The sequence below is a fragment of the Solanum lycopersicum genome, chromosome 11 (assembly GCF_036512215.1).
Source record: "Solanum lycopersicum chromosome 11, SLM_r2.1".
Lineage (NCBI taxonomy): Eukaryota > Viridiplantae > Streptophyta > Magnoliopsida > Solanales > Solanaceae > Solanum > Solanum lycopersicum.
Window position 1 is genome coordinate 38,021,750 of NC_090810.1, and position 9,391 is coordinate 38,031,140.

The following is a 9,391-nucleotide window of genomic DNA, read 5'->3' on the forward strand; positions in this document are numbered from 1 at the left end:
ATAAATAACATCACATAATTATAAATAAGATTATATAATAGGGATCATCCTCAAATAAGAAAGAACATTCATTAAAATTCAACAACATAACACTTGACACTTCTTATGGGGCATTTCGATTTAGGCATGTAGTTTTTTTGTGGCCAAAGTCCCTACATACGGAACACTTATTTTTTTCTTGTTAGAAATGATTCAACAACTTCACGTCATCTCTTATATGTACTTCTTTCGAATTTACTTGGATCAACATATGGAGGAGGTATTTCTCTCTGTATAATATCCAAAGGGACAATCAAAGAATCTTCAGGTGGGACCGGGTGAATTTCCTGACAATATGTCATTATGTATTTTTTCACCGAATAATATGGAGAGGAGTACACGTAAATCTGATTTCCAAAATTGGCCCCATGTTGGGATCGAAGTGCATCCATGGCATGTGGACAAGGTTTTTTGTCAAAGTCAAAAATTCTACAAGTACAAGTTCTTCTTTGTAGATACACATTAGCAACATCTCCATGACCAGTGACACTGAACTTGTAATTAGCGATTTGATGAACCAACAACTTATTGCCCGTGTTGACATACTCTGATATTTCTTTTTCAATTAAAGGAACAAATCTATTTGCATAGTGCACCAGTTCCATACGCCTCTGGTGAAATAACAATGCAAATCCTATTTATTTCATCAAATAGTGCGACAATGGGAAATTCTCTTTCAACATTAAACATATTATTCACCAATTCCGCGATGTTTGATGTCATAATGTCATATCTACACAACAAAACATAAAAATCAAACAAAACACATAAAGTATAAATAAATTCAAATGAGATGGTACCTATTTCCCAGGCAAAATGCCTTACTCCATGTGTGAAATCGAATACGTTCACGAGATTCAACCACCTTTGGTACCAAATCTCTTATTTGATTGAAATGATAATTGAATTCACATATATCGTACGCATTTGCTGCTTTATAAAAATGTGACACTACCTTCGAATTGTGAAAGTTACTTCGAATATTTTCCCCAAGGTGTCTCATGCAACAACCATAATGACATGCATGGTAGATTCTCGAAACCATGTCAAATACTTGGATGCCTATCAGAGATAATGCACAACTCATCAGTATCATCTAAAAAGCTTCTCATATTTTGAAAAAAATATTCATATGAGGCATCACATTCCTTGTCCACGACACAAAAAGCCACTGAAAATATATGATTCTCGGCATCTTGTGCCACCGTCGATAGCAGAACTCCTTCATACTTGCTCCTTAGAAATGTGACATCAACAGTTATTACTTTTCTCATTTCCTGAAAATCAATTATCCAAGCAGCATATGATACAAAGAATTAATGAAACCTCCCATTTTCATCGAGCGACAATGTCTTCTTACTTCCTGGATTCGTAACTTGAAGCATATACCGATACTTATTAAGCATTGCGTACCCGTGCTCATGTGTTCCCCTAACATTAGACTTAGCATGCTTCATGCCCTTATAAATATTCGAACAGCTTACCTTACAACCCAATTTTTTGCGGAGTTGATTTGACATGTCTCTTGTGGATGGGACTTTAGTAATGGAAAATCTATTTTCAAAGCACTTACCTATGACTTTTACCGTGGTGTGGGATTATGGCTTGTAAAATGCTCTGAACCACACGTATGGTACTTTTCATAGATTCTAATGAAAAACCTGCCACTACTTGTAAATTTCACATCCCTCAACCACCAATTACTATCCGGATATGAACATTTAAAGGAAAACACATTACGAGAATTGATCACCTTTTTCAGTCTAAAATCATTTTTCAAGCAAGCAATTTTCAATGAATTTGTCAGTTCTTGCTTGTTCTTGAATGTCATTCCCTTATAAAATCATGTTTCATCATCTCTAACATTATTCCCACGTGAAGTTTGAGAAGAACATGTATTGTTGCTGCCAACTATAGGTCTGGAAGGAAACTTGCTTTCAAGGTCCAGCCCTTCAGCTTGAGCTTCACCTTCACCTATTCCAATTTCATTATCGGAATTATTCATGTCCGCATGATCAAATTCATTATTAAACGTATCTTCTTTGCCCTTGGTCTACATTATGATCCTCCTCGAGAAGAGTTTATTCCACGTAGACTCTTAATATTGACGGGTTTTCTATTTCTCCCAAATAAACACTCAAACTAGATTGATCAGTTATTCTAAAAGGTAAAACGTTCTCATTATGAAAAAAATGAGGAATGTAACTCATGAAAAGATCTTGCGGTTTACAATTGTATCCAGACTTTTGCACGACTAAATTGAAGAACTCATCATACAAAGTGTTTCTTTCAACATACATCCTTAATGAACCGGCTCCTCGTTTTTTTACTATCCTCCCAACGCCATATATGAATCAATTTTTCTTCTTGATCCATTCACCACGACAATCCACCCCTACAAATAATGACATTGTATCCGAAGAAAATAATTTTAAAAATAACTAATAATTATGAAGAATAAGTATATATAGCAACATATGACTATTCTGTGGCGAGATGTAAGTCATATGTTTCTACATATCACTGTTCTATTGTGAAAAATAAATCATATGTGACAACATTTTTTAGTTATATCATATGTAGCAACATATGACTATTATGTGGCGAGATGTAAGTCATATGTTGCTACATTTGACTGTTCTGTTGTGAAAAATAAATCACATGTGTCAACATTTTTTAGTTATAACATATGTAGCAACGTATGAATATTTTGTGGCGAGATGTAAGTCATATGTTGCTACATATGACTATTATGTTATGAAAAATAAATCACATGTGACAACATTTTTTAGTTATATCATAGTAGGCAACATATGACTATTCTGTGGCGAGATGTAAGTCATATGTTGCTACATATGACTGTTCTGTCGTGAAAAATAAATCACATGTGGCAACATTTTTTAGTTATATCATATGTAGCAATATATGACTATTCTTTGCCAAGATGTAAGTCATATGTTGCTACATTGGACTGTTCTGTTGTGAAACATAAATCACATGTGGCAACATTTTTTAGTTATATCATATGTAGTAACATATGACTATTCTGTGGCGAGATGTAAGTCATATGTTGCTACATTTGACTTTTCTGTTGCGATTGAAATAACAATTATGTTGCTACATATGACTATAATATGTTATAATAATCAACTGATGTAACATATATAACAATATGTCGAAAACGCAAATGCAAATTATTGAAAAAATTGCAGGTTCCCAGATCAGATGATAATGAATTGATTTTGAATAACTATTAATTTTACTTATCAGAAACAATGGTGTATAACTCAATCGCTTATGAAGTAATTCCAATTGAAACAAAACGAAATTTGGTCCACCAATTACAGATTAGGTAAAAATCTGATTCAAGAAGAAGAAAGCACAATGACTACTAGCAAAAATCCGCAATGTACGAAAATAAGAAGAAGAAGAAGAAGAAGAAGAGGAAGATGAAGAGAGCAGGAAGGAAGGCAAGCAAGCAAGCAAAGATGAGAGAAGAAGAAGAGGAAGAAGAAGACGAATACGACGGTTGGAGGCGGGGGAAAAAGCTTTTATTTTCTCTTTTGGCTCGATATTTTCCACCAAAATTGGTTAAATTAGGTTTGGTTTAGTCAAAATACCATTTTACCCCTGATTTGATTCCCAACAAAAGTTGGTTAAATTAGGTATTGTGAAATTACCTTTTTATCCATCATTTAATTCAGTGGACCAAACTGTCAACTTATAAACTTGAGGCAACTCCACAATCCCTAATCATTAATCACATAATTGTCACCTACACCCAATACTTAAGACTTATGTCACAACCCATTTATTTTGAAACCTTAATGTCACTTTTTTTTTAAAAAATCCCCAATAACTTGCTCGTAAATCATAGGAAAAAGACAGAGATTCTTCCTTGAACTTACACTGAAAAGTTAGTTACACGCTTAAACTATTTTGGTGACCTATTACACACCTAATTTTATTCAAAGTGATATTATACCCCCTCAGAACGTGACATGACATAGAAAGTGTATTCACCTTCAATTTTTAATATATCAATTATTTCAAGCTTTTTTCTTTTTAATCCTTTTATTGGTGGCCCCAATTTCTTTAAAACATTTACATTTTTCTTAATTTTGAATTCTTCTTCTTCTTCTTCTTCTTAGGAATCACTAGATTTGTCAACATTGATTGTTTGAGGGAAGCACATCCTACACTCTATCCTTAAGAAGAACTTGTAACAAAGAAATAGAAAGGAGTAGAGAATATGATGAATTCAAAAGAAAAGTTAATAATTTTTAATTTAAAATTCATGATTTTCCCGTTCAAACTTGTCGGAGGATTCATCGGAGAAGATTACCAAAAAATAATTACGAGAAAGATAATGATTTCAATTGAAAATCTTATAACGTTTATGCATAAAATTCATGATTATATTACCCAAATTGATCAAAAAATCATCGAAGAAAGTGATTTCTCCATCTTTTTCTTCTCTATTCTCGCGGGAGCACTACCTACAATCACCACAATGTCATTTTTATGTCTCAAATTATCATAGCATATTTGAATAATCATTATGCACAAAGAATACTAATGAAATGTTTGATTTTGGACATTAGTAATCAAGGTTTTTAAATAATTTTACAGATCTGAAATTATTTGTTCCACCGGCAATTATGGTGTTGCCCATCGCCTATCGCCTCGACAACATCTCTCAACTTCACAATTGACTTATTGACTCGTATTTCTCTTTAAATTTTTATTTTTCCCTTCAATTTATGAACAATGGAGAAGAAGAAAAAATATATTTTAAAAAGAGAAAAGTATAGTGAGAGGAGGAAGATGCCCAAATATTTTTTTTTGAAAAGTTTAAGAAAATAGCAAGAGATAAATATTTTTAAAATTAAAAAAAAATATTATTTATATGTGAAAACGCGTGTACAACCTTCTTTTTTACAGAACTGGGATTCTCTTCGGAAGGAGGTATTAAAATCACTTTGAACAAGATTAGGTGTGTAATAGGTCGCCACAATAATTTGAGTGTGCAATTGACTTTTCGATATAAGTTCCGGGGGTAATTTATGAATTTTTCCTAAATCATATTAGACAAGCTTTATACTATGAGTTTATATCTGAAATCGATTTTACATCTTTTAGAAGTCATGCCATTTCAAGCATCATTATAATTACTAGTTTAGAGAATGTGTGATACATGTGTATTACCATAATACCAAAAAATATATATAAATGGAGTGACAAGTAAAATCATGTTACTTATGTAGATGATACTATTATCCTTGAATCAACAAAACAAATTCTCTTTTAACGATAATTTAAGTGTTAGAAGAATATGAAATCAGTCAGGCCAGAAGATTAATAGGAGAAAAGTCTTTTCTAGATGTTTAGTAAAGATGCCTACTAAGTCAGTGAAGATAGTACAAGAGATCATCTATTTATCAAAAGGTAAATTTCCTTTAACTTATCTTGGTTGTCATATAGGACATGTCAAGAAAAAGGAAAATTGACTTTGCTGATTTGATTAAAAGAAATTCAAAATAAGTTACACATTGAAAGGGTAAATTATTATCTTTTGGAGAAAAAATTGTGTTTATCAATCATGTTTTGAAAAGTATGTAAATATATATGTTTATTATATCACACCTACAAAATGTATCACTTATGCCATTAATAGAGTTTTTGCAAAAAAAATTTACAAAAATTTAAAAAGGAAGGAAAAGCAAAGTATTAGGTGGCTTGGGAAGACTTGTCAACCCAGAGAAGGAGGGTTAGGGTTTAGGTCTATGTTTGATGTTTAGCAGGCACTATTTGTCAAACATTGGTGGAGATTCGGGACCAAGAAGTCTTTATTAACTAATTTCCTATGGAACAAGTATTGCAAAAGACATAGGTCAACAATTGTTGAATAGAATGGTAGATCTCAAGTATGAAAGTTAATGCTACAAGACAGAGATAAGATAGAGCAAGAGATATGATAAAAACCTAGAGGGGGAACACACTAGTCTATGGTATGATAATTGGACATAACTAGGTATTCTGCACTATGTGTTACCTATTACACATAGATCAACAAAGAATATAAAGATGTCCATCAGATCATGGAACATTACTGTGATGGCATAGTTACTGAACAAAGAAGTATGTGATCATGTTGTTGATGTCATGGGAATTATGATGCGGAAAAAAAATATGAATCTTGCTGGATAGCAAATAACAAAGGAAAATTTACAGTGGATAGTATTTGTAACATGATCAAACAAAGAAAGAGGAACCAGTTGGACATTATGAACATATGGGAAAAGAGTATTCCATTAAGAATATTTTTTCTATTATGGAGGATGATGTTTCAAAGAATTTCTATAGAAGAGGCTTTTGTATATATATATATATATATATATATATATATATATATATATATATAAAAGAACAACAGATTCTATGGAATATTGTTGTTGCGCAAAACCTAGACAGAGTGTTGATTGTGCTATCAAATTGAGGCCACTGATTGTAACACTTTCAATATTAATCATAACGCAAATTTGCGGAAAAAAAAAAAGAAATATTACAAAGCGTGGAGGAAGAAATATTCAAGAATTACAAAGAATGGAGGAAGAATGTACAATAATGTCATGGAGAGGAAGATAGTAGAAACATTCATCTAATGACTAGTTTTAGATAACCTTGGCTTGTTAGGGTGCCTAACTCTTGGCCTCAGATTGTTCAATTTATGAAATTTTATACTTCTTCTATTTCTTGAAAAATTGTTAGATAGGTGTGCCAAGTTATAAGTGCACCACTGATGGATCTAGTTGATACAATATTCAATGCAGTTCTAAGGTTTTTTGTGTGAAAGATAGAGTGACTTGGTATTTGCTGAAGGAGAGAAGTTTAATTTATGTGATGCTTTAAAAGTTGTGGTTAAAACATTCAAAGATGCTTTGAATACTGTGTTTAGAATAATTTTTTACCTCTTGCGATGAAAATCGATTTCTTAATTATGAAAAAGATTTTAGATGGAATCTCAAAAATATCATGGGGCATATCAATGAACATAAGATGCATTCAAGAAATCTTAAAAGAGAAGAAGATGATGATAATACACACTTTTAGGGAAGACAATAATCTGACTGATTGTTTAATTAACATTGTTTATGATTTTGTAGGTACTATAATACAATTTTCCTCTAATGAAGATATGCTAATAGAAGCGAGAAGAATAATTCAAGAAGACAAGCAAGGTTTGATTGAGCTTTGGTTATCCTTGCTTGTCTGCTTGAATTATTATTCTCGCTTATCTTAGAACATCTTCATTAGAGAAAAATTGCATCACACTACCTACAAAATCATATACAATGTTAGTTAAAAATATATTCTTGAATATACACATTTAATTGATTAAGTATTCACACCAGGTGGGAGCTCTGAGGTGTAATCTCGATAAGCAGTCAAGAAATGTGGATTTAGATGTGTTCCATCTGTAAGTTACTTTCTATTTGGTCTTTTGCTGATCCTGAAGAAATTCCAACATGAGGTTTCTTAAATTTGTTTATTTCAAATCTGATCTATTGATTAGATGGTGGTATAAGCCTCATAAAGAGTCGATCTACCAGTTATTAGAAAAGCAAAGCAAATAACAAACATAGCAGAAACAAAAGGAATAACAAGTTAACTTAATTCAGACGGGATTGAGAAGACGGAGTCGGAGCAATGAAGTTGTGGGTTGCTGGAAAAATGGTTGAGTTGTGAGCAAGAAAAGTTGGAGCAGAAGCGCCCCCATTTTAGCTGACCTATTAGGGTTAAAGATTTAGAATTTGAATCCATGACATAGCAAAATTATATACACTAAATGGATTGGGAGCTAAGGTGACCGGCTCACCTAAGACTATTAATTTGGCGAAGGAGCTGAAGAAGATTGATCGAAGTTTCAAATCCATCACTTTCCTCTTCTGATAATGTTCCTTTTTTATTTGATCTTTTATATTGTTCTTTAACTTTTGTTGGTGTTTTTCTTGAGTGGGCTAGATTGTTCTAGACCCATTTGAGAGGTAATCATATTTATTTATTTCAATAAAATGGGCCACTTTGATCCACTTTTAACTTTTTTTAAAAAATCAAAGATCTGAACAAAGAAATGTCACAATAGAGTCGTCAATATGGATTAGGAACGTTAGGCCCACTTGGCCTAACCCATGATTTGAAAGGGCTGGGCTATGACTTTTTGGAGGCCATTTAAGAAAATGATCTTTTAGCCCGGCTTGAATAAACCTTTCAATTTGTGGGGCTTGAGAAATATAGATAGGGTTAACCGTGAGCCAAAAAAATAATTAAAAATTAAAAATAAAATAAGTATTAAAAATAACAAGAATGTAAACTCAAAGTTTGTTCAAAGTTTGAAATATTGTAATTTAAATATAAATTATGGTTATAAAATACGTACTACTTAAAATAAAAACTCCCTAAAAATTCTAGGGAATCACTACATAGATTGTAGCCTATGAAATATTGTCATAGTTTTGTGTTTTATTATGATCAATGAAAAACAATTAGGTTAATATTTCTATTTAGCTATTTATGTTTTTACTTAAAATCAAACTTAATAAATATTATAAAGATAATTTATTTGTGTATTTGATTAAGAAATAGTAATACTAACACCATGTAATATTATATTATCGATATTTATAATAATATTTTAAATTATAATTTAATTAATAAAATTATAAAAAAATATAACTTTTAAAAAAAGGTTCTGGCCTGGATAGCCATAGCCCATGTACTTGTGGGTTGGGCAGACCTATTTCTAGCCCACAAAAAAAATAGGCTACCCCAGCCTGATTCGTAAAATTTCAAAGCATGTATAGATTAGCCCGGATGAGGTGGGTCAGTTTATATTAAACTCTATGTCAGAACAGAAATCATGGATCAGATTAAAAGAATACTATTAACAAAACAAGCAAAGACTCATATGAAGAGTTATATGACATATAAAGGAAACAATCACTCTTCATAGAGTGTAGTGTGCTATAATTCAAGCGTATATAAACTAAGATTGGAGAAAATACCTATGAAATTCTCACGACCGAGAGCACTCCCTAGTCGTAACATGGCGTACTCAACCTCGAAGAGGTCTTATACAAGCCTCATAACATTCATAACATTTGATCATAAGGAAAAATGACAAGGAATTAAAACTTTTCATTTAAAAACCTATTCACTTCAAGAACATGACATTTAAAATTATAGTGGAAGCCTACATCTCACATGGCTGATACGCTCAAACTTATTTCTCAAATAAGAAGTAAAATGATCGTATCAAGTAAAGAACCCAACTAATGAGGTTGGGATTGTT